Here is a 27197-nt window from a genome sequence, read left to right on the forward strand (position 1 = left end):
ATATTTGAAACCTGTATCATGCACATCCCTGTTTTTTGAAAACAGATGTTGAAGTTAAGGCATTCAACAAGTTTCTTCACATGTTACCATCACTTATAGATCAGTAATATAATGTGAGACCATCAGTTCTATTAAAGTAACTACACATCCAGCATAATCACACTGCATATATATATAGTTAATAACATATTTGCTTAAAGCAAAACTATTAATAAGATCTAATCCAAGCTGAAATTATACCCTTTTTTGACTTATGCAAAAAATTGTGAAGCAGTTTAAAGGTCACTAAAACCACCAACTGTGTCTGCATTTGAGATTTGTTCAGATTGGAGGCATTAGAACCACAAGAGTCATTATAACCTGATGTATTGCAGATGGGATTCTATCCTCTCACAGTGAATACACAATGTCCAGTGCTTTGTCCGGGTTGAGACGATAATATAATAAGTAGGATATCATTACATAGAAATGTGAGAAGTTTTGATGAGGGAGTTAAAGGCAATCACAGTCTTTATCTCTACATAGTGTTCGGCAATGTTTGCAGACAGCTCTCCCAGAGACACCGACATAAACAACACTGATGGGTTTTGTGGAACAATACCGAACAGCTTCACTGGGTTCTATTTGTGTCTGTTCCCAAAAGAGTCCGAGATTTTTTCCATTTATCACAGATGAACATTTTGCAATTTTTGCCATTGTTCTCCTCATTGTCTTTCAATGTACTAAAAAATAGTTTTATTTTTAAAATTGATGTATTGACTTGTTAATTTATTTTTCATGTTAAATTATTATGCCCCTTGCTCTAGATGACACAAATTATACAGCAAAGTATCAAAGCTGGTGAAAAGTCTTTTAGCGGTAGTGCCATGCCGCTGCTTTGAACCAGATGTTGGGTTTATGGGACCTAGGAAACTGTTACAGTGCTACAATATATTTTCCGCAATATTATTTATGATTTACAAGAGTTGTGTAGTAAATTTCCCAGACCTACTGTCAGCACACATTTTTATTACAATACAGAAAGTATACGAAGATTTGCAAAACTCAACTCAATCAGTAAGAAAAAAAAAAAGTGAATTCAATGAAATGTCTATGGGATATTAGGACATTTTCAGGCTTTATAAGATATTGTATGAGTCTTTTTTATAAAAAGCTTCTGAGACAGAGGAGACAGAAACCGAATCCTGCACTGTAAAAAAAGTCTTATTGTCTTAAAAAACCCAGAAACTATCTGTTTAGGAACATCCCCCTCACACACTGTCCTCCTCACTCACCATCCCCTTTGTTTTCTCCCTATAAATCTGAACTAATTCATATTCAGTTTTTCCTTCAGTCATTAGGTTGTTTTACAGACTACGTGGAAAAGTCTGGGAGTGACCTTTTATGTAAATGTGTTCACCAGATGTTCAATATTCAAAAAACAAAAAGTTTACCTACCCCTAAAGTTAAAAGCATGTATAATAATATCGACTTTTTTTCTTCTTCATCTTCTACTTGTTATAACAACTGAAGCAATCCCATCTAAAAGACTTTACAAAGAACATTTCCACAATATACACCCAGGTTTGATGGATATTTCATTGCCCCTTTCAATTTGAGGCGATGAAAGACCCAATAAATCATTTTCTCACATTCCTTAACAGTAAAAAGCTGAAGCCTCCGATAATTATTCAGCACCACACTCTGCACTTTACAAGGTTGTGTTTTCAATCCAGCAAGTGTCCAGTCATTTTTTACATGTGCTTTTGATTGAAAGTAATGACTCTACCCTACCTTTGTTTGGATAAGGTTTCTATTTGCTGAAATATTGGATGCCTTTTTTATCTTCACAGACACTGAAAGGGTACATTCAGGGTGACTGGAGACTTCAGGTCTCCAATGGAAAGTAGAGGTAGATACAGAAAAGAAATCACTTTTCTCCAACTCCAGGCCACCCACAGGATCTGGGGTCTCCACCAAAAACCTGCTAATGAGCGAGCGACTGTCACTGGCTCTGCACTTTCCAGCGTGTGTCAGCAGAAAATACAACTGAGGGAGTTCGCACAGACAGGTTTGACTGCGCATGAAGTTGCCAGCTATGTAAATATGCAAAATGATTCAGTGGAAGGCTTTGATTTTGTGCCTGTGTTGGCACCGTGCAAATCATAAATGTAATTTGGGTTTGTATGGCTCATATCATACTGTGGCAGAGAGGGAAAGTCTTCTAAAGCAAGCAGACTGAATGGCTTCATCACATGATCTTCTGCATCTGTGTGTGATGTTAACTCTGATGGTCATCATTTTTATTTTAATTGTGGTACAAAGGTCTGGTGCTTTTATCGGCCGTTTTTATCCTGAGCAAAGCCAGATGAACAGATAGTCCTGAGGAGAAATTCCTGAGACTATAAAGAAAATTGACGACAGGAATTACGTTGTTGGATACTTGGCCCTTCTGTCACTGGGTCTGTTTTTTTTTAAGCTTGCATGGGATCCAAAGTTGACTCTGTACTATTGTCCAGCAATTGCAGCAGTAATATTGATCTGCTGGAAATATTGAGAGACATATATTCATTTAGATGCAGTTTCATGCTGCATATAAATGCAATTAACTCTGGATCTCTGGTCACTCTTTGTTAACTCACATTTTATAAATCACACATGATATATTTTACAGTGTTTGATCTGAAATGGTATTTACACAAGTAATTGTAATGGACTAAAGTATCAGTATTTGTTCCACAGAAAAATTATCCCTGCTTGTAATATATTTTTACAAATTGAATTAAACAAACGTATTAATATTAAGATTGTAGCTGGTCGAGATCAAGTCAGTTTTAATACTTTATATACAACACAATAGTTTAGTCAAACTGAGAGTTGTCCCCCTTCCAGAGGGTCAAGATCGATCTGGGGGTTGCAAGATGATTAATATGGAAAGAAAGAAGAAAAACAAAGTTCTGCTACATAAAATTTTGACTTTTAGTTTTTTGGTCAAATAATGGACAATTGTACCTTCTTTGTAAACCAAACTGTTATTTAAATGAAACCATCTGAGACGGTCCCAGGGTAGACATTAGAAATATGTCAAGGCTCTCCAAGTGGATATTGTGAAGTCGCTGGTTAAATAAATACTTTACAAAGTCAGAACATTTTTTTTTATCGAAGATCCTTCTATAAAAATAAGTTAGTTACTGCATCTGTCAATTAATGTAGTGAAGTGACTGAATGTTCCCCCCTGGAATTGAAGTATAAAGTATAACATGTGAATGCTCTAAGTACCTACAAACTGCACCTGAGTACAGCACTTAAGTAAAATCACTTAGTTTACTTTTCATTGTCATTGGAAGCAGCCGGCTTAATCATTCATTCATTAGCAACATGACAATTAAATGAAATGTCATGGTTCCTTTGAAATTGAAATGTTTCGGTACAAACCATTTCTTTTGTTTAAAAAAAGACTTGTTATGCTTTCAAAGAAGCCCACAGTGCATTTCGGGTTGCAATTTATTATCATCCACAGGGAACATGAAGTATGTTGAGGGCTATTAGAAATCTATAGACACGGCCATAGTTATATGAGATATAAAATAACGTCTCAGTCCATGGGCTCTATGCTGTGTTTATCTCCTCTATCTAAGGGTCTACTGTGACTAAAACAATCATTACAGTTGGCAGACTTTTTGTTTTATCATTTCAGCAAGGTTCACGGTCATTATTTTCCATGACCTCCCCCTCCCAGCAGCACATGCTCCAAGAAAACAACCATTAATACAACATAGGTTATCCAAATAGATGAAATCCCTCTGCCAGCTCTCAGTCCCTGGACCCCTGCCTGGTCAACCACTGCTGTTTGTCAGTTCTCAGTATCTCTGCTCCACTGTTATTAAACAGTAGAATTAGTACTTAATGGAAATACCACAGTAGGTGTACAGCAATCCAATAACCAAAACCGAAATGTCATATAGAGACATTCACTGTGTGAAGTCATGACAGATTATGTCAATTCTAATAGTAGGTAGTACGTAAATCCTGTTTCTTTCATCTGCATCATCCCACTGTGACTTTGTCTCTCTAAACAATAAATACTTTGAGTCACTGGACCATTAGTTAATTCTCATCCATCTCACTGTGCAACGCGAACATTTGATCAAACAACTTGAATCAAATACAGATGATGGCGCTGACATACTTTTGACTGTGTGCTGGGTTTATTTCAAAAGTAAATTTTTTGTCACATTTTGCATATATATATATATATATATATATATATAAAAGAATCATTGACAAGAAAATGTAAACAAAGCATGATGAACATTTTAAAAAGGCATTCAATTCAACACTGTTCAAAAGAAAAAAATGACTTGTGCTTGATAACAAAAGACAGTGAGGAACTTTTTCTCTGGGGAAAAGTTTCCACAGTGAGAAACACTTTCATGTTGCTTTTTGTCTTACATTCAGAGTAATTACATTTTCTGATGTTTAAAAAAGGACACAAAGGTCCCATCCTGACAATAAAAATGATTTTACTTTGAACAACAATTTGTCTGATATAAACAATTCATACATCAGTACATCTACTCCCTCCCTATCATTGACAAATTGAGAAAGCAGATTAAATATATGAAACTATTGAATTTGAAAATACAAAGATTTTTGCTTCAAACTTAAGTCCGTTACAATAAGATTTATTAGACTGAATGCTTAAAAAAAATTGCCCTGAAGTCTGCACATCATTCTGCACAGTTAAGGCCAAACATAAAAATCCACATAAACATAATTAAATAACAATAGGCAAGTGGAAACAGGAATTAAAATTCTAAGCAAATGAACTTGCATAACCAGGAATCCGATGGAGTCATGTTAGGTTAGACAGAATTTTTCAAACCCCCATATATAGCCCTTTCTGGAGAATTGGCTAAGGAGCTTATCTTTTACACATGCACAACACAGCGGGAGGTTCTCTGCACAGACACATTCACAACAGCAACAAATCCTCCGCATTATTCAGGCAGGAGGTGGAGCAGCCGGGTGCAGCAGGAAGTGTTTTTGTTGAAAGCACCCAACGCCGTCGTCAGCTCTTATCACCACAAACTTTCTTGACATCTTCGTTGATGTCTTCTATGTGTGTGTCAATGCTTTTTCACCAGGATATATTGTTCATTTCTTTCAGATTTGCGCCTGTCGCGTGTTAGAATGGTCATGAAAGGTGTCTCACTCTGACATTTGCGTTTACACATGCACCTCCTCTGGAGAAAATACGGAGGAGCTGCGGAGTCCAGTGCATGTTTGAAAGCAGTTTATGTCTGTTCTGTAGCTTAAAGCCCAACACTGCTCTGTTGATGCTGTTTGTCTTTGTGTGTGTGGTTGACACATGTTCTCATAACTCTCCAGGCTGTTCTCCATGAGTTACCAAATCATTTTCTGATTTGGTCACAGCTCTCAAAGCTGTGGTACTTGTATTATGTTGTGTTTATGTTATACATGTTAATTACCAGGCATCTATTATTGTTAAAAAATGCTGTTAAGTGTTATACATATGAACTGACCTTGTTTTAGTGGCTGCGATTTTAAGTTGGTTAGTTTATTCATCTGCCACCTGGATCTAACTGAGGAGACATGTTGAGTACCAGGCAACTTTAGAGGAGAAAGAAAAAAAGTTTTCCATCATTGGCAGGTTGGGATACAGAGAGAAAGGAATGCTGGTGGATGTGCCAAACCTCAAGTATTTCCTTTTCTTTCCATATTTTCTGTATTTGTATTTATTGATTTCTGTTTTTGCACTTCTGAAGTTAAACTCTTTTTAATGCAACAGGTGTGGGACACATTAGAAGAACAAACACACATGGCATGCTGCCAATGAGGTTTTGTCTTCTACTTGAGCTCAAAGGTTTCAGATGGACGATTCATCTGGACATTAAGCAGGACATCCAAATAAGAGATCCAATTACTTCATGCTCTAGCTATGAATCAGACATGTGCTCAAACAATTTCTGTTTCATGAGGTCTCACATCTGCCTAACAGCCTACTCTGATGGCTAATGTCTGCCTATGTATAAAGTACATCTAGATATGTGTATAGCCATATGTTATTTATATATTTACAGTATATGCATCAAGACCTTATTATACTGTCACTTTGTTTAACAGTCTAAAATCTTATGAGATAATTCACTATCAGAAGAGCAGCACCTGTGCAGAGAAAAGTTTGTTGGAATCGATATTGTTTCGCATGACAGCATTTCCATCTTTATAATAAACTAATTTACACCTGCTTGAATCTGATCTCCAACATGCTCTGGGGGTCATGTCTCTTCTCTCACTTTTTCAATCTTGGAACATCTGTTTTGGCTTCCTTGAGCTTTGCGTCTGCCAGGCTAAAGAGTGTTAAAATTTATGAGAACCCCAGAGGGAACTAGTTGTTTGTCGGTATACGCATTTCTTTTCTTTTCAGGAAACAGCATGGAGACAAAGGCCAACTGAAACATAGAGCAATTACGAGAGAGAGGCCACCCTGGCGAGTGCAGATCTGAACACCGGAAGTTGAGTAAGACAACGAAGAAAAAGCATGTCAGGTTGGTCTGAGGTACAACAAAACTAATGCAAGAATGCCTGCACTTGATACGCGCTGTTAGTTAGTAATCATGCTAAATTTTCATGCCAAACATATGTTTATGCGTGACCTTTTGGGTTTGTTATATTTCGCAGAGAAGCACAACAGACTTTATGAGCTAGCTATTGAAAACCTGCTATTATTCCAAGACACAATAAGGTCAGCTTCACTACAGCCTGGACAAAACCATTAGGAAATCATCATAAAATGTAAAATTTGTATAAAATGCCATAATTATTAAATGGTTACGCCTGAAAATTATCGTGCCAAACCGCAGATCTTGAATAAACATACGTTTGTAGTGTAGGCAGTGGGAGCCTGAATCAACGATAGGGCAAAGCGGGAATGTAACTGCCTTGGGTACCCAAACCCCAGGAGACTAAAAGTAATTGGTTCACTGTGTGGCAACTGACCAAATGTATATCAAGGCTCATATGTGGCTCTTTCTCAAGGAACTCGTGAGTATGCTTCTTTTCTAAAGAGCTCTAAGAGGTGAACTCCTACCTTTTTAAGGTACCCAACAATAGGAATCTTGGATTCATGGCATCCATGGTGTTGAAACGTGTTCTTAGTAGGTGTGTTAAGCGCCAAAATAACTGTCCCCCATCCCTGAAAATGTAAAAATATTGTGATATAAATATGAAGTGTCCACATGATGGCTACAAAAAGGTGGCTAAGACTACATGTTCTAGACTGAAGCATCCTCATCAGTTGATAATCCACATAGAAGACAATCAGTTTTTAGGAACCTATGAACCTTGTTCATATGCTGCAGAATAGAGCTAGTTAGTATGAGTACAAGGAAAAGTAAGATAGGACTGTTACTTTGTTTTAGCATATCCCTGTTTCACTGCTTAGCCAACATATTTGTTTTGTATTTTCAATCTGCAAGCACTTTTAGCATTTCAAGAGGAAAGGTTTTCAGGATATGGACTAACCGAAACATTCGGGAAATTAACACTGTCTCAATAGATTTTGGCTGGTGTTTCCAGAATGCAGACTTCTCCCTAATCTGATAATGAACAGAACAGATCTGCTAACATAATAATAATAAACAGAGTAAGCAGGAGTAGAGTCCAAGCAGTGGGGAAACAATACACAGAGGATGTGCTTATCTTGATAGGGGCGCTCTTAAATTCTAACCTTTAACACACAAACTATTGTATTAGTTAACGTTGTTTTCTGCAGCCTTGAAAAGAAAAAAAGAAAAAGACACTACCCTCTGAACTCTTGATACATGAATAATTCGTCATATGAGAGCCCCACAGCATCACTTCAGAATTCAAATCCAAAGCTTGACAATCCTGCAGTTCCAGCTCTCAGTTAATTATTTGCATCTAATAATAAATACTGGGTCATAAAGTGGGGCTTACTTACCTAATCTAGAGACCCTGCCTTGGCAAGATAAAGTTATATTATATAATTTGATATTGCCAACATATTCCTCAACTATTTGTGTGTAGTCAAATTACAACTGAGCAAACCTGGGCGGATATTCCATTAAAAAAATACTGTGAACAAAGCGCAGAGAGAGAAGGAGGAAGATGGTTGGGTTTTTTCCAGGCACATTATCCAGACATGGATGAGGAAGCCAATAGACGTGATGAAGCATTAGTTTTCTGTGATCTCAGTAGAGCAAAGTTTGGTTCATCTGCTCTTATCAAGGACAAAATGACAGGACACAAGAAGTGTTGTCCCACATACTTCAAACTGTTGTTGTAGTGAGTGATGGCGAAAAACTATTTCTTAAAAAAAAAAGAAGTGTGACCTGTCTTCCTGTTTGTACAGAGAACAAGCATTCTGCTGTTTAGAAACCATACTCGGGGATTGGTCAGATAAATGGCCAGTGCTTCAACTCGGGGAGTCAACAAACAAGTGCTATGGCTTTGAGTGCAGCATGTGAATGTGTTTAGCGAGGAATGCAGGATATGCCATGTAAGATTCACTGCCCTGCTTTGATCAGCACTCGCCCTGATTTACAGGGCCTGGATCGAACATTTGTCTGTGGTTTTATTGGTGAGAGTAAGTCAAGTTCAAAGGCTACTTTCTTGTACATATTGTAGGTGAGGACAATACTGCTTTCACGGCCAGATATATCAAAACAGGTTAGGTCTTAGGTAAGAAAACTTGTGTGGCTGTCTTGTAGTCATGATCAGGAACAGTTTGTTGATGTTGACCTCCTTAAATCATTCTTTAATGCCTTTGTGTGTTTCTTATCACTTCTCCAGTATAAAAACTGAGCCAAACACAATGTGAGGTCTAATGTGCCAGAGTCTATGTCCTTTCTCGGCATCATTTTTAGTGGGATCCGGGTGAACAGCTGGAGCAAATCTGTTTAAAAACTAGACATCTTGCATTTTGGTTTAATGACTGTGTTTCAGGATGTACCAGTTTTATTTATTGACCTTTTCGTGTTGCAGGACATGTAAGACCAGCCAAAAACATATTTGAGTTTTAAACAAATTTGTCAAGTAAAGGGCAAATGTGCAAGAAGTTGAAGGAAGCTGAACTACCAAATATGGTTAAGTTTAGGGTTAGAGGTAGGCGTATATTGTACTTTCCTTTAGAGCAAAAAACCTGCAATTGACCATGGTTCAAGTAATTAATTTGAAAAGCATGGTGTTTTTTAAATTTTGTTTGACATTTCCACTTTCTTCATGACTAAGGGTGACCAACTGCAAACAAACACAGCCTATGTTTTGCTATGGTCCCTTGAACGTCAAGAGTAATGAGGATTTTGGTTTGGAGTTGTGGCTGCCATTGTTTAGTTGCTCAATGAACTTTTCCATTGAGGAGTGAAGAGTTTATGTGGTAGCACCTCTGTGCAACTAACTTTTAAGTCGGGTGAAATTTTACATAATATTTGAAAGTATAATGAGGGAGAACTGTTGGAAAGTTTCACTGAAGATTTCTCTAAGTTGAGCGACAGTGTTATACCAATGTATTGCAATTTCATATACCATAAGAATACTTGTTTACACGATTTACTAAGATGATCCATATATATCCCCATCTGTTTCTGTAAACAGATAAAGGCTCTTGCACCCGCCACGATCACAGCAGGAGATCCATTTGTCAAACAGGCAAACCTGATACTGGGCACCATTGTGCTCCTTTCAACAACTCCAAACGGTGACACTGCCCCTCCTACTCCCAGGAGACAAGCTTTAACCCCCACCCCGTCCCCATCTCACTGACATCCCTCATCTCTAAAAGGAGGCTTTGTCAAAACGTCTTACTTTGGCAGTTTAACTTGATAGTTACCATTGAGTGCTTGTGGGTGGCAAAGGGTACAATTTCCTCTGGCTAGATAATAAACTCCAACAATTACTGGAACCTTCCCATGGTAGATCTACAGATCTATTTGCCTGTCCTGCTGTCCTTGATCCCTTGGTTCTCTGGACATCTATCTTACTATTATTCAAAACCTACAGCAATCAATCTTTGGTCCCCTCCCACTGCTTCCTGGTGAAGATAGTGGAATATTCCAAGCTGCCTTACCAGCTTTGATTTAGCTCTTCAGCTAAGCAACAACTGGAGCCAACTGACGGTCAAGACGAGACAAACACGTGTCCCAAAATCATGCAAGCTCATAACCTATTTATTTACATCCTGAGATGCCTTTAAGAAATGTCTTCTGCGTGCCATTTATGTCTAATAGAGCAGACTGTTGACGTTACTTTTCAGTCCCTGCTGTAAAGCAGTAGTTGAAGTGTCTCTCTAAGGTAATTTATGTAGTGTAAATTATACAGGGCAGCTGACAATTTGCTGAATGTTAAAATTGTTTCTGAGTTGATTCCTGCTGGAGAGCTTGTCCACAGCATAAGGATTGCAGTGCATTTACTGAAGGTTACTTGATGGGCGGTTTGGATCCCAACAGGTTTTTTAGCGCTCACTCTTCCTGACTCGCCTGAATTCATTTAAAAAAACATGACTTCATGTATAATGTGAAGGTTCAAATCCACACTTGTGCCTGATCAAGTATTACAGCTAAATGAGTGCATTAATAGATCTGATTATTTGTTCCTGAACTTGAGTGGCCACCCAGGTGTTTCTTCAGATGCAGAAAATGTGTTTGGATTCTATTTAAATTTGTGCAATGTAACTAATCAAGCTCAGTTTTTTTGTATAACAGCAAGCTGTGGGTGTTTATAAGAGAGGAAATTGCAGTTCATGAACAGAGAACACCAGGAGGGCAAGAACACACAATAGCCTATAATGCAATCCAAACTGGCCCTGCACTTAATTATTCCAAATTGTTGAATTTTATAACGTTACATTTTTTTAAGACTATTGAAAAGATAATGGTTTTGTAAATATTGTGAGGTGTGAGGCTGAGAGAGGATATCCTTCTCTACTCCCCTGTGTAAAGGGAATTTGATGTGATGTTGGTCATAGTTTATCATATAGTGACCTGTTCATATAATGACTACCCAAATAATAATTATTCATTAACTTATAACTAATAATTCATTTCTAGGTGGAAAAAAAAGCTGCAGTAACCTTGCAAATTGGTCAGAAAGGATTTGACTGAAGTTAATCATAGCTTTTGAATTATATTTTTGGCCATATGTAACACCTGGTGCAAAACAGCAAAAGTACGATGCAACTATCTCTGCTGGTTTCAGACGAAGTTATCATTTCCAACACCATGTTATTTAGACAGCAACATACTTTGCACCCATTTTGGCATCCATGGGTATAGTGGTTTTAAAATTAGGTGTGGTAAGATGCATTGCTGGCACCTAACGTGATATCAATGGTGCAAGATAGTGATATGATATACAGATCCACCCTACTATTAGCCAAATGTCAAAGTCATTAATCTTTTAAAGTAAATGGGAAGTGGCTTCCAAAACACAACTACAGCCATTAAAGGGAAAACAACCTTTGAAGCATTTTCCATTTTTCCCAGTAGTGGATTTGGATATGATCTACATGCACTTGTGCCATGCGCTTTAGACCATGTGCTTGGATTGTTAAAATAGAACCCTGAAAGAAAATAATCCATGGTTACAGTGCTATTCTTCTTAAAGCCACAACCACCATGGTATTAAGGACGTTAGTAACAGACAGCATGTGTGATCCAAACTCAGACGTGTGTTCATGGGGAAAACGCAAAGACCATGAACCAGAACCATACAGTAAAGCAAATGTGGTGCACATCAAGGCTATTTACATTATGGTGTTCTACTATACACCTCCTCTCCTTTTATACATGCACCTTCCCTTCTCCACCAATGTTTGCATACGGACAAACACACACACACATTTTTGTACTTCTATCTTAGTGAGGAAACTCATTAGCATAATGCATTTGCCAGGCCCTTACCGTAATGTACATGCCTGACCCTAACCCTGACCTAAACCTAAATCTAACCCTAACCTCAAAATTAAGTCTTAACCCTCAATCAAGCTTTTGAAAAAGGGATGAGCAGCCAAAGTGTCCTCACTTTACAAAAATGTCTTCACTCTGTAAGGTCTATACTCCAGATGGTCCTCACAAATACTGTATATAAGTACAAGCGCTCACAAACACACACACACACACACACACACACTCCCTTGAGGGCGATCCTTTACCAGGCGTCCCTCACTCTCTGAGTGTTATGCTCAGTGGGGACTGGAGCCTGAATGAACGACCTGGAAATCTCACTCTTTCAAATAGCAGGTGAGCGGAAGTGGAGCTGCTAGCTTTGCCCATTATGCTTCCCAAGGTTCATTCATTCATTAAAAAAAAAAAAGAGACACATGGGGAGAGGGAGGACAGAGAAATGGCCCCACCCAGCTCGTTCGTCCTCCCACCCCCACACCAGGGACTCAACTAACATGACATCATGTCTCTGTCACAGAGCAGACTGCATTGTTGTTAGTGACTGAATCTAACTTTCTGCCTTCCCTCATCCTCCCTCTCACCCTCCCTCCCTCTCGCCCTCCCTCATCTCTTCCGCTCCCTTGTGCTCATTTTTCTTTCTCTCTCTCTCCTCTTGTCCTCTTCTCTTTTTGTTTTGTTTTCATGAACAATAAAGAGACGCCAGAGTCAAGGCTGGAGACATCCTTCCGCTCTCTGGCCATTTAAACAGACAGCTCCCCCTCCCAACCATTCCTCCACTTGAATGGGCAACGCACACATAGTGTAAACTGCACATACACACATATAGGACCTTCGGCTGTGCCTGCAGCTTTACATTGGCCTCTAATTTCCTTTTTTCAGCAATGCCCATGTGCACACTGTGAGCCAGTCAGCCATGAATGGAAGTGACGTCCCACTGGCTAAATACTACCAGCAGTTCATCTACCATGACTGATAGAGTGTGAAGTCCAGTGTGGGCAAATTTAAACCTATAGAGTTAAGATGAATGCTTTAATGTAACTTTACATAACAGCTGGTTTCTATTTGTCATTGCCACAATGGTTTCAACCACCAAAAAACCCCAGAAAGTTAGTCAGCCATCATAGGTATTAGGGAGCTAAAATTGACACGACATGTTCTGTGGATATATTTGTACAAGCACAGTGATGTATTTATGACATTTCATTACTCCTCGTGGTGTGTTTAATCTGTTCTGTATTTCTTCTTTTGTTCTCTGTCTGTTTGCAATCAAAGCAAGAAACATCATGTATCATCAGAGGTCAGCAGACTTGTGAAAGGGAGTGATTTATATTTTTCTGCAACCTTTCTCCCTGTAGGTGTCTGACTGTGTTTGAGCTCGGCACAAAAAGCAGTTTGTCGCCTGATATTTCTGAGTGCTCCCACTAAAGGGAGGCTGGTTGAAGGGATTAGGCTTCTTCACATCCACCATGGAATTTATGTTTTCATTGGCATTTGTTTCACTGCTTGTTCGTTAGTTGCAGGATTACGAGAAGTCTTCAACCAATTTCCATTACATTTTGTGCAGGGGTGGGACATGACAAGTAAGAACTTATACAATTTTGCAGTGGATCTGGATAAATGCCACAGCGCATGTAACTTTGGTGTACCGTGCTGGAACATTACAACCAGCTTCACAGCATACCCTACGTCACACAGCAACAACCTATGCCAAAACTAGTAGCTAGTTATAAGAGACAACTAGCTTGCTATGCCACAGAAGAAATCGAAGAGGACATTGTCAGAAGAAACGAAGAAGAGGAAAAGAGAGGGTGACAGAGTACAAGATGGAACAAGAGTTCATATCGGAGCATATTTCACTCGTTGGTGAGGGCCAAAGGATGCAGGACAGATGCTGACCTGGTGTTGTTGGTATTGGAAAAGTAAGTCATAACTTTTGCTTCTCCAATGTCACAACAAATAAAACGAACCTGTTATATTTGTGTAAAATCTCTACCTTGTTGTTTGACATGGGTCTTTGGCTTGGTTGCCAGTTTCTTCTCCATCAGGTTGTTGTGAGATAGGCCGTTAGCCTTTGCTGAGATATGGCATCTCTGAGTGCCTCTCTAGTTTAGACTGTGACATATTCACTCAATCAGCTGCAGTGCATGATGGGTACCAAGTAGGTGAGATTAAGAGTTTCTCTTCTATAGCACAGTTTTCTCACTCTTGCCTTTGTGCACTTTGGGAAGCAGTTAAGTGGGCTGAAAATGAATGTTGAGATTGTATGGGTCATTTACTGTCGTTCTGAAATTCATCTTTTAAGTTTAACAATAGACTAAGGAGATTTTATGGACACCCTGTGGTAAAGAGCCAAAAATTATGAAAATGTGTTTTTCCAGTGCAGCTGAGTACGAGGTCTGAGTCCCACTGCAGAAATAATGTAGCATTTGGCAGGTAAACTAGCCCTTTATCAGAAACCATATCCTGCACTGTCATAACAAATTAACAACTCGGTTTCCCACAGGACATTTAACAGAATAGGGTTAAATATCCAGAGTGACTACAGTAAGAATTTCTGAAACAAATGGACGCATAAGCAGAGCTGTGGATCTGCTGGGTCATTAGAAATACTCCTTACATGTGACATACAAGAGATTCACAGACTTAACACTTTGCCACCCATTGGCAATGAGTAATGAGACCTGAAACCGTTCATGTGATGGAATCCTTCAATGTTTTGTTTGGAAAAAATGTTCCAATGAAGTGTTTTCATACTCACGGATCTTTGCATATTATTAATGAGCTTTGGTTTTTTCCTCTAGTAACCCTACCCATGCACAACCATGCCAAATGATTGCTTTCCTTCCTTTTGGCACAGCCTACCCGACAGAGTGGATTTTCCTTGAGTCAGACGTTGCAAGATTATACATAACATGTGTTCAAATATCTTATTCACAGCATCCTGATAAAGGCCCAATGGAGATTGAAAGTCAGCCTTCATATTTTGTAAAGTTAAAAGTTCCAGTATACACCAAACGTCTTGGCTCTTGTCGCAGCCTTAGTGGACCAGGGAGAAAATCAATCCTGACAAATCACACTGCAACTTTGGAGAGTACTGCATATTTGGAGTCTCATCGTTTTAATCATCAGTGCTCATCAGTAACCAATCGCATTGTTGGTTATATTCCAGTTGTTTTGTTTATTACCTTTGCCAAGGAACTTAGGATTTTGTCTGCATTTATATTTTGGTCTATTGGTCAGCTCCATTGCACAAAAACTACTGTACAGATCACCTTAAAACTTGGAAGAAGGATTTTTTATGGGCCAGGAAAGAACCCATTGAATTAAATAAAAATAAAAAGCATGTTTAGAAAAAATAAGAAGGTATTTATGAGTGAAATCTGGTCAGATCCTAATAAAAAACTTAGATGTCAATCTCAAATCAAGATGACATAAAATCAATGTTAAAGGTTCAGTGTGTAGAATTTAGTGACATCTGGTGGTGAAGTTGCATGTTGCAGCTGATTACCCCTCACCTTATCCTCCCCTTCCAAACATGTGAGAGAAGCTGTGGTAGCCTTCAGTTTTCATAAAAACTCAAAAGGTGTTTAGTTTGTTCAGTCTGGACTAAAACAAAAAACATGGCTGCTTCCATAGAGAGGACCTGCTCCTGATGTAAATATAAAGTATTTAAATATAAAGGGCTAATTCTAGAGTAAAGAAAACCACAATTTAGATGAAACACACTAGTGGAAACATCACTAGGATTATTTTATATTCAGTCTCTGCCAATAGATCCCTTTCCCTTAAATCTTACACACTAAACCTTTTAATCAAAAAAATAAAACAAGTATTGTCTTTAAATGTTGCTTCCCAAAATCAAATCCCACTATCCAAACAACTCTGATAAAGCATAAAAAGGTAATAATTCTTACTGGTTCAAATTGTTAAAATGAACTGTGCACGTCAGCCCCACCCAAACTTTTGACTACAGTTACCGTTAGTCTGACTCTGGCTTCCAGATACTGGTGAGTGATTCAGATGGGGGATTTTGCTTTGGGTCTGGGCGTTTTCAAAAGGCTCTTTTATTAATTAATATATGAGGTGGAGCTTAATCAAAACCATTTTACTTCATGTTTCCCAGTTATTTACTGTCACAGAAAAAGGAACTGTGTGGCAGGTACTTGGCATTCAGCGAAAAAAAGAAAAAAAACACCACCCAGACTTAAAATGTTGCAATAGCTGCTCAATGATTCAAACAGTGATTCAAACATCAGTCAGTGGCAGTCTCACCATTCACCAAGTCTTCAGGTGAAATGTTAAGTGATGACAGTCGTTCATTCACGACCTCATTGACCATCAACTGATACACTTGGCCAAAGGCCCCTTCCCAAAGCTTCCCTGGTCCAGCTGTCTCCCCAGGCCATGAGTGACTCCCTGAGAGAAACCCACTCTACTCACCCAACTCCAATTATTATATCAGGTCTCCAGGTCTTTGTTTTGAGGCTTTAGAGGATGTTGTTTTGTGTTTGTTTGAAAAATTATGGGTGTCCGGTCTGCAAAGAGGGGGAAAAAATTACCTGGGATAGAAAATAGAGCGACCACAATGCGTTCACAATGCTTTTTCCCTGTCCTTTCTCTTACCAATACCTCATGGTGCAACCTGACTCCCCTTCTATTTTAGCTGTGTGTTTATCTAAGTGTCTCCATGGGACAGGCTGATGTGATTCTTTAGTAGACATCCTTTCAATGTTCCACTATGTGAAAAAAAAACAGTACTCCCATGCAATCTATTCTTCTTACACAACCAATAACTGGTCAATACACACACAGTAAATTACCATGAAACGTGGTGGAGGGATGCGGTACAGGTCAGTAAAGAACCCGTTCAATTTTGGTGAGGATTCAGATCATGGGACGAATTTGAATTCCCCCCCTTTCTTATATATATATAATTTGTATTTATTTTCACCTTCTTTACTGATTTTCCACAGAATCATTCATGGATCTATGATAGGACCCTATGCAGGGATCAGCTTGGTTGAATTCAAGGGGACTGTTGTGCCTTAGCAGATGTATATGCTCTCGTGCCATTCTAGTTCAAATATGTGAAGTTAAAATCTGACAAAAGTTAAGAAATAAATAAAATGTCATATTTGTTTTTATTTATATGAAGGTTGCAGACTGTACATTTTCTTTTCTTTATTATTTTCCTCTAGGGATTCAGCACATTGGACAGCTCATATTTTTAATGCCTGGCTTTGCCTCAGTGACATAATCCTAAACATTTGTTCACACATGTGCAGGCTTTAAATCATATGCAAATCATTTCAGTCCAAGTGGTACGAGTGCTTCTTTAAGAGTCCATTCAAAAGTAAAAACTGTGAAAGCTTTTTCCCATTAACTTTCCAAGCTAGTAGTGTAAACTTGGTTCAGAACAGATTTTATAAATACATTTAATCTAAATTTAATGAGAGGCACTAATAGTTTGTTTGCCAGGGTGAATGATTTGCATGTCTTTGTTATTATGAGGAGGAATGAGCCTGTATGGAGCGCCATTTATCTGTGTGCCTTTTTTTGTTTACTCCTGTAACACAATCTGAGGCCTCCTGTGAGATAAGATCAGTGGAGGGGACGGCTTTATACTCCTACGTGACACTGAGCATATCTCTCAATCAACTGCTGGATGATAGGGCAGACATGACTGACAGGGTTTAAACTGAGGGTCACGACACATGATTCCGAGCCTGAGATTGATCATGGTTAACCTAAAATTACACGGTTGCACTTCAGACTGTGAGGTTAACTGAGGCGATGTGGTCGTTTGGCATACCACTTTGTGGGATTCAGTGAGGAGAGACAGGGCTAAGAGTCAGTCATGCTGTAGTGACTATAAAGACAGCTGGAGGCAAAGTTGTCTTTGGGCTAAATGCTATGCTCACACTGACAATGCTAATGCTAATGCTACCCTCTCTTTGCAGCTTTTAAAAATAGCCTATGTATAAAATCTTTCAAATCAGTTTTCATAGAATACAGATGCTGGGGCAAGAGGATTACTCAGAGGGTCACCAAAATCTGGCTTGCTGGCTGCAGTATAGGTCATAAATCTTGCCTCCTCCATGTTAATTGAACTGACAAAACTACAAAGTCAAAGTACATGTCAAATTTACATAGCTCATGGCTCCATTGCTTGATTGCTACTGGGTCCAAATGTGCAAGATGCCGCATTAGTATTTGGGATATTTTGTCTTTATTCCTGGATAGTGGCATGAGGTTGAGACTTATTGTCCATCTTTATGTACAGTCAAAACCATGAATGTTCTGAAGGTGCCTTGGCACTAGAGAAAAAGTCAGACTACCTCCACAAATGTCTGTACTTGATTTCATGACAACCCATTACCCAGTTACTGAGATATTTCAGTGTTGCACTTGTTCCTTTAAAATGAGCTGAGCACTGAGCAAGAGATACATCAGACACAGTCATGGCTTATGTGTTTTTCCACTCAGGGGTGTCATCAGAGCCCACCATGCCCTCTTGGCTACTGAGTGTGGTTTGTAACCAGGACACGCATTCATTGTGCGGTGACTCAGCAGCACAGTTCAGGTGTGTTTTGGGGGGTCTGCAGTTTCCTTTGGTGTGACTATTAGGAGACACTGATGTCATGACAGTCAGTATTTCCATTGTGTGATGTTGTGTTGCTGCAGAGTTGTAATGGTCCCCATTAGTCATAGTTACTAAGCTCTACGTAGCTGAAAACCAGCAGTATTTAAAATGGAAATGACCTATTCAACATCTGAAGAGATTAATGGCGTAATTGTTTTAATGATTACTATATGGACCTTCGGTACTAATATATTCTTTTTGATTATATGAAACCCTTGTAGTAGTGTCAATGTTGAAAGTATCTTGATGAGAGATCCGTTTGTAGAAAATACCAGCGTATTTGCAGGATATAAAAACCTGGTCTCAGTCTAGTTTACAGTTTGATTGTTTGCATATGTGGTTATTTAGTGATTCAGCACCAGGATGTCAAACTCCTGTATCAGCACTTCCCCCTCTGTCCATGAACGAGGGGTTTTCCCCAAAAAATACTACACGCAAGTAAACCAAATTAATGAGCATTAAAACAGGAACATTATATCCAGTGTGGCAACTACAGTGAGGACTGTGGGCACCAATAATGCCTGTCCTCATTGTTTATACCTAAAACAGCTGCTCCGCTGAGTGCACCGCATCTTATTCAAGACAATGCTGGATTACATGGTGCATTTCACCAATATCACCTGTCTGCATATGGTAATTGACTTCACTTACACTGCATCAGCTTTGATGTGAGTTGGACTTTGTCCTCAAACAAAATCCCTGACACAGCAAAGACAGGTAAACCAATCTCATTCCCTGAATAATAATAATACATTAGAAGACAACAACCACAGCGAAACAAGAGCTCCTTGTCCAAGTCAAATAGTTGTCTTCACCAATTCACTCGGTGTGAAATTACCTGTACCCTATACTTCTGACAGTCATCCACCATCATATCCAAGATCCTATCATATAAATCAGTTCTAATGTCATAAGGAGGCTCTTTAACAGGCAAGAAGCCTTAAAACAAAACGGAGCAAGGACCCCGACTTTAAGCCTTAATTTGACCCAAAAAAATGGTTCCATTTACATCTCCCGTCCTTGTTATCTTGGGTTTCACCTGTAGATGCAGGGGACAGTGGTGTCCTTGTTTGATACTAATTATGGTCCTCACCTCAAAGTTTCCCCCTGGGAACTTCCCTCTGCCCCCTCCTCAAAGGGGCCTAAAGACACACTCAGACTGACTCATTAAGTGTCAAGGAACATTAAGACAACCAGGGCTGTCTGAGGAGGCCGTGCTCCTCTGGAGTCTCACTGGAGACTCTGTCAATTGTCTTATCTTCTTTGGCATGTGGAAGTGTCTCCTCAGGCCAGTTGACTGCTGAAAGACGCATGAGCTCAACCAAGAGTCTAGAGCCTGAACACACAGTCTCAACCCCTGACAATAGTCCACGGTCAGTTTTGTGTGAAGAGTTTTATTTTTAGCCTGAAAGGACTTACCAAGCTAGTCCATGATCTGTGCAGACAAATATAGCCCCCACGAGTTCTACTGTTTCTCAGCCGTCCCTTAAGACAAACGAGGTTATAGGAGCGAAGGTTGCAACTCAAAACACATGTCTCTGCACCCTTTTCCCTTCTCATTCTTTGGCAATAGGTTCAGTGATTAGAGAGGCTAACCACATCCTTATTTTCTCTGTTCTGATAGATTTTTTAAAACTCAAATTCCTGTTTCCAATATAGTCTTTCAGCACTTAGCGCACTGATAAGTAATGAATGGCTTGATGTACCAGCCTGGTATGGATCAGTATCACCAATGGATCAGATAAGCACAAACAAAGCATTTTGCTCAGAAGGATAATTATACAGTCATATAATACTTCCTCCTCGTCATCCTTTTACACATTGCTTCAGCAATGAATGAATCCACATGAATCGAACTTTCCTCCCGCCACTTCAGATTGGCTTAAATGTCATTAGAGGAGGGGGGGTCGATTCACCAAACTATAGGTCAGCTCAATCAAGGACTTTTAACTCTTCAGTGAAATGCACAAAGCCTATTCTTTGTGTAGTGGGGAAGGTAATTTAGTGGTGGGGCTCTGCCCTCCTGTGGTCAGTGCAGCAACTCTCAAGGTGTCTCAGAGGTACAATGAATAATCCTGTTCAGTGGTTTCTGTGTTCGTGTTCTGCAACAAATATCTGTGGAGACAAAGACCCTTTAGTTGTATTTGGGTTGAAAAATGTCCCCCTTGTTTTGAGTTATGCAGTTTGTCAGCACAAACAGGTCTTTTGCACAGTAGACATTTTGACATGTCACAGTAGGAAAAGCTCAGGTGTAAATAATGGAATGAGTGATGGCTGAATTCCATTTGGCCGCTTCAGTTTCAGTGTCCTGGTGTTTTACATGCTGGCTCACTGGGAAGAGAATCTTTGTATGAACATAATGTATTAGCTTTTCCTTTAATGACAAGTGAATGCTCTCAGTCTAATGAACATGTTGCCAAAATTACATTTGTACTTTTAAGAGCTCATACATAAGTTCTTTATCTCCAGGGGAGATCATGAGAAATATTCATGTGGTTAATGGTTAACTGACACATGACAAAATAATGAATCTACCACCATGTTTTCAATAAACATGGTGGTAGATAAAAAGACAAACACATATAATATTAAATATCTTGCTCAGGAGATAAATATGTACTGTACGTATATACATTTGCATTGTTTTAGCAGGTCGAATGTAAATACCCTCTTTATAAAGAGAACAATAAAAAAAAATTCTTACCATTATTATCCAATGTATATCCAATATGTTTTATTGGTGTAGCCATTTTGGGTAGTAACTGGGCATATTGCCTCCTCCATTACATTGTACAGTAAAATTATCAAACTACTTATCCTTCACATATTAATTACTACAAAATATACATTAACTGATTCAATATTTCTCTACTGTGATGACTACAACAAGTATGAATGACCCTCTCCAGTATAAATGTCATTACGTTTTAGGAGCAGTGTAACAGAACAAGCCAATGCCTGTGGTTACTAGGTCTTTAAAAGTGTCTCTAGCACCATCACATTAAAGTATGAAACTTTGGTTACACTATAACAGCTCCATTCATCACATCCAGACAGTGAGCTTAAGGCTATTTTGTTACATATTATATTCATCTACATTTCAATGCTAACAGGTAGATAGTGTGGTGTGACTGAAAGCTCCAGAACAGCTACTGAATGGACCGTGGTGATTCTGTTTCCAAGGTCAAGAATGACATTTTACATCTCAGTTATGTCTCTTACTATATTGTCATATTAGTCTGTTTTACTTGTTATACAACATTTTGGACTACAGTGTGTTAATATAATGTATTTTTTTTTATCGGCTGAGTATAACTGGTTTCAATTTTCTGCTTTAAGTGCGACCTGTCAGACAAAACAACTCCGCCTGAGGACAGCCTACAGCTGTTTCCTTTGGAGTAATGTGTTGTGTTAGTCTTTGCTTTTACTCACCATAAATGTATGTATGTATTCTCCAATTCCTGAGGTGGTATTATTTTTGCCTGATGAATTATGGTAATATGACTGAAGAGTCATAGCAATTAAGAAGCAAGTGAAGACAGTGTGCAGGTGATTATTCAATAATACTCCCATTAAAGACTGTACCATCTTTATATGTCTCAAAGTCAGAATACTCAGGTGATCGAGATGAGATGTTGATGATGAGATGTTGTAATCAATGTTGTTGATCAAGTGCCTTGCAGGGCCCATAAAATGGATAATAGATTCCCTCAAGTTGAAAGAGAAGTTCAGATAATTTTGTTCATTGTGAGCGCTGGTGAAGCATGAAACCACTCAGAGGAGCATGTGAGAGCTGCTCTTTCAACTGGAGCCAAAATGCGTTCAGGGAGGTTTGTCTTCCTCTCAACACTTCACAGAATTTTCCACCCAAAACATGTTTTTGCCCATCAACTGCTATTAATCATTCAAAGCTGTTGATTATTGGTTGTTTGTTTATGGGTAATCTGATCTAAATTCTGATTAGTCATGCTGAATGAATTTTTTCTAGTATGTAATAACCCCTAGCATGGAAGGATTTTGAGGATATTATTATAAAGTGTCCACTACAGACAAATATAAATAAACATAATGTTTTTGAATTTGAATTTTAAGCTAAGTAAAACTGTGTGGTGTCACAATCAATTAAGTTAATTATAACTGATAAATTACTAACATGGTTTATGGCAGTTGTTCAGTGATTCTTGGATCTCAGTAAGGCTGTTACACAAGAATTTAAGAGCAGCAGTAAACAAGAGTTGTCAGGAGTAAACAACTTTTCAAGATGATGATATAGTATAAATAGATTAATGAAGAAGTTTCATCTGCACCATATGGCAGATAAAATTCAAAGAATAAGAAAAAAAACAAAAAAGTCAAATAGCTACCGAGGTCTATGTTTTTAGCTGTCAGAGTTTCTGTTCTCAGAGAGGAAATATTGGACTTGAAATCTGAAAGCAAATGATGTTGCTCTGGTTCTACTTGATGTGCTACAAAGCAAATATAGACCTCAACATGTCAGGACTGCATGTCTGTCAGCAAATGGCTTAAAATGCAGTTAATGCAGCAGTAAACACTTAAGTGTACACAGAAAAATTAGGTGATTCTAATTTCAGAATAGAAAAACAATAATTCTAGCCAAAGCTATTGTAGCCATGATGAAGATTAGGAAACAACAAAAGTTCCCAATGTCCTGCCAATATGCATAGTAAAATCAATTCACTTTCTTTCATAAAAGAAAGCTTTAAAAGACAAAGCTTTGCTTAGTTTTTATTAAAAGCCATCAACACATGAAGACATTAAACAAATTGTCATGTTGGGCATTTAGTATGATTCTGTGTCTAAGTGAAGAGCAGCCAAGTACAGAACAAACAAAGGACATACTGAAGACACAAGGTCACTGATGATCCAACAGTTCAAGTCAGCTTGCATGAATGAGTGTGTGTGTGTAGAGGTTATTGCTACACAACAAACACAATGAACTGGATCAGCACCTAATAAATCATTTTGTGAGAATAATGGGGATTCAGAACCGAAAAAACAATAACATTTGTCAAATTGACAGAACCCCACAAGTAATCAAGAAACACACAATGTCTTCACTCACACCAAATCCGATCTTGCAAATCGTTATATACAATATTCATCATGTCTTTTATCCCAGAGCGCTGCATGACTTCATAAAGACCTCGACACTTTGCCACAAACTGACTACTTGGCCTCATGAGAATATCTTCCTCATGGTCGCTGCTGTTTCATGATGTTTGAACCATTGGGTCACTATTTTGTGGAACTTCAAACAAAGATTTTAGAAAAAAAATGAATAATAAATTTCCCCATTAGTCATAGTTACCAATACACTGAAAGTCTTCAGATCAGGGAGTAAAGCTACATGACATCAAAACAGCTGGTTGGGTTTTCCCCAAATTCTCTCTCCTTTCCTTCGTATTCAGTCACGGAGGTGCTGCATTTGTAGGTGTCCGCCCACATAAATGGCCTGTTAGAAGAATATTTTTATGCAGCTTTTAATGATATAATAACACAAAGCATATGCTATGTATGAGCCAAGTAGTTGTAAAATAAATAATTGTGATCTCACAATACTATCCCCAAATCCCTATTGCCTAAGCCCACTGGAGAATGAGCACACAGAGGAATCAGGACTACTCTGATAATCTATAGTCAAATACTGATCAGTTAGACATGTGCAGACACTCTGTGTCCGTCGTAGCTGAAAATTCAGTGATCTGCAAACGTCTGACTCAAAATATCCTGGAGTGAGTTTTCTTTCAGGCTGCAACACTCCCTGTGGTCACAGCAAACCCAGAAAGAACGTGTGGTTTAGGTGAGACTACACTTCAGCAGGTCACTTATTAGAGCTGTCAGAGACATATAAAACTAAACCAAAGATATATAAATAGCTCAGTTCACTTTAAATGTTAAGGGGTCCTGGAAAGGACAGATACAATTATATAAAAGACATGTTAGAGGACACTGTCTGATATGAGACGAGCTTCAACAGAATCTACATCCAAACAACAAAACCCAGCATTTCCAGAATTCAACAATTGTAATTCAATTGAGCTGCAGGTGGAGGTTTATTGATACACACCATCTACAGGTGACTTGTGGAACTGGTGCAGGAGCCAGATAGTGAGTGTTCCAGTTTTAAAGGTGCCGTGTTTAAGTTTTTGCTATTGCTACATAGCCAACATTAGCATTAAACACTGTTTACTTACCAATATTGAAGATCTGCATCAAACTTCCTTTGCTTAATCACCAGGGCTGTGTCCAGTGTGGGAAAAGCAACAAGCAAAGTGTCCCCTGTTGTTTTTGCTTTAATTTCTGTCACTTCTCTGTCTCTACTGAAGTTAGCATGCTACACAACTAGCCCACATGGCCCAAGCTAGCGGGTCAATGGTCGCAGAACAAACCTACATCCTGTCAGAACAATGAAATGTGTGTCAAAGCACAGAGTGACAGAAACAATGTCTGTGAAATACACCGTCCAGTTAATACGACACTTTCCTGACAGGAGGATTCAACAAATCTTTCACATCAGAGGCAGCCATCTTGGTTGTTAATGATGACACTCCCATTGCACTCCCATTGGATGAGTCATCATGTCAAACCCCGCCCCAATTTAGGAAAAATGGTTGCAATTGGCCAAACCTCACACTTCTAGTTTACACCCAAACACAGTAATGGCTGAAGCAAATGAACATCACTGCCAACAAGTCCTGGCAGAAAAACACATTCAGTGGAAAAGGAAACTAGCAGAGAAGATATAGCATCTTTAAAGCTGTTAAAGGTCCTGTGTGTAATCGGCAGAAATTTAATATAACATAAACCTTGTGTTATTTTCTCTAGTGTGTTTCATCTAAATTGTATATATTGATGTTTTCTTTACCATAGAATAGGCCCTTTATATTTAAATACTTTATGTTTACATCAGGAGCGGGTCCCCTTTCTAAAGAGGCTGCTATGTTTTTTAACAGTAGCCCAGACTGGACAAACTAAACACCTTTTGAGTTTTTATGAAAACTGAAAGCTACCACAGATCAGAAAGGGAACTATTGGCAGATATTTCATATAAAATAATCCTCATGATGCTTTCATTAGTTAATTTCATCTAAATTGTATGAATTGTAGTTTTCTTTACCCCAGAAAAGGCCCTTTATATTTAAATACTTTATATTTACATCGAGGGGGTCCTCTCTACGGAGGCTGCCATGTTTTTTTACATTAGTCCAGACTGGACAAACTAAACACCTTTTGAGTTTTTATGACAATTAAAGGCTACCACAGTTTCTTTTACATGTTTGGAAGGAGAGGGTGAGGTGAGGGGTGTTCAGCTGCAACATGCAACTTCAACACTAGATATCACAAAATTCTACACACTGTACCTTTAAAAGAATTACACATTTTACATTAAATACCCCCAAAACAGTTTTATGAACTGCAGTTACCTGACAACAGAACATGTCGTCTCAGTACTGTATTCAGTGCTAAGTACTAGAAAATAAATCTTGTGTTATCGATAAGTTAGGTTTTCTTCAGAGTTATTACCATCTACTTGTCATCCATGTAAAGCCCACACTGTTGCAACATCTTGACATGTGTCATCATGAGTTGGCATAAATCTCATCAGGGTACTCCACTGTCCTGTTCCTCAGCACTGACGAGTGTCATCTTGCCAGAAAAGCAGAAACATTTGAATTGTGCTTCCCAAATAAGCACATCCCAGCAACTGCACATTGACAACTGATGCAACATAGCTGCTGTGTTTTGCACTGTTGGGTCACTTGTTTACTGTTCTTTTACTTGTCCGTAGAGGGCGGTCAGGGTTGAGCAAAAAACTGTGAGCCAGTGACTAAAGGGCTGAACTGGCCTGATAAATGCAATTGCGTGACTGTGATTTACGTATGGCGTAATCCTGAGGTGATTGGCGCCAAAAAAATATCTGGTGTCATGCAATCACCGATAATAATAATAAATCCGTCTTATTTCATCACATTTATTAACTTTATAAGACAAAGGGGAAAATGTGCAGTTAAATTGAGTATAGACGTTTCAGACAGATGTTTTTGCAAAGTGAAAGCCTTTAATTAGTACTGATGTAACATTAGAGGCTGTGGTGCCAGCTCTCTCTCTTTTTCTTCTGTGTAGTCTGATACTTCTGAAGGTGGATGGACTTTTTCTTCTAAAGGGGACAATAAAACAAAGCACATGGCACTGGCATCCCAAAGCCAAGATCTTGATAATGACAGTGGACCAGAAGACTCTAGTGCCCCGGCTGAGTACCATGTATTGTAATTAGCTTCTCCAAAGAGCTTGAGGACCTCATCTGTTTTTGTTGGACTTTGTAGAGTAACTTCCCTGCTTCATCTCCTGCTCATTAAAATGCCAAAGACTAGATTAAGTAGAAACCAATGATGCACGATCAACTCCAGTTTGTCTTTCCTTTATAACCTCAAACTCAAAGCCCAATCAAGCTAATGTGTCCTAGAAGAAGAGATCAACTTTGAGGGTTAAAGCATAAACAGAGTTGTATTGATGAACTACATTTTATTGACCATGACTGTATATTTTAGAGGTAAAAAAAAAAAAAAAAGATCATCATTGGACAGATTCTAAGGGACACGCTTGAAACA

The 27197-nt window shown here is 38.6% G+C and overlaps 1 long non-coding RNA gene across 1 annotated transcript in view; it reads right to left on the bottom strand.

The window, feature by feature from the left end:
• The window catches only part of LOC138411139 (uncharacterized), a 27684-nt gene extending 2622 nt beyond the window's left edge, over positions 1–25062 (bottom strand). The window contains exon 1 of the long non-coding RNA XR_011243793.1: positions 24783–25062. This is a non-coding gene — a long non-coding RNA (uncharacterized lncRNA). The remainder of the gene's footprint in view (positions 1–24782) is intronic.
• Between the last annotated feature and the right edge of the window lie 2135 nt (positions 25063–27197).

The sequence above is a fragment of the Paralichthys olivaceus genome, chromosome 8 (genome assembly GCF_024713975.1).
Source record: "Paralichthys olivaceus isolate ysfri-2021 chromosome 8, ASM2471397v2, whole genome shotgun sequence".
NCBI lineage: Eukaryota > Metazoa > Chordata > Actinopteri > Pleuronectiformes > Paralichthyidae > Paralichthys > Paralichthys olivaceus.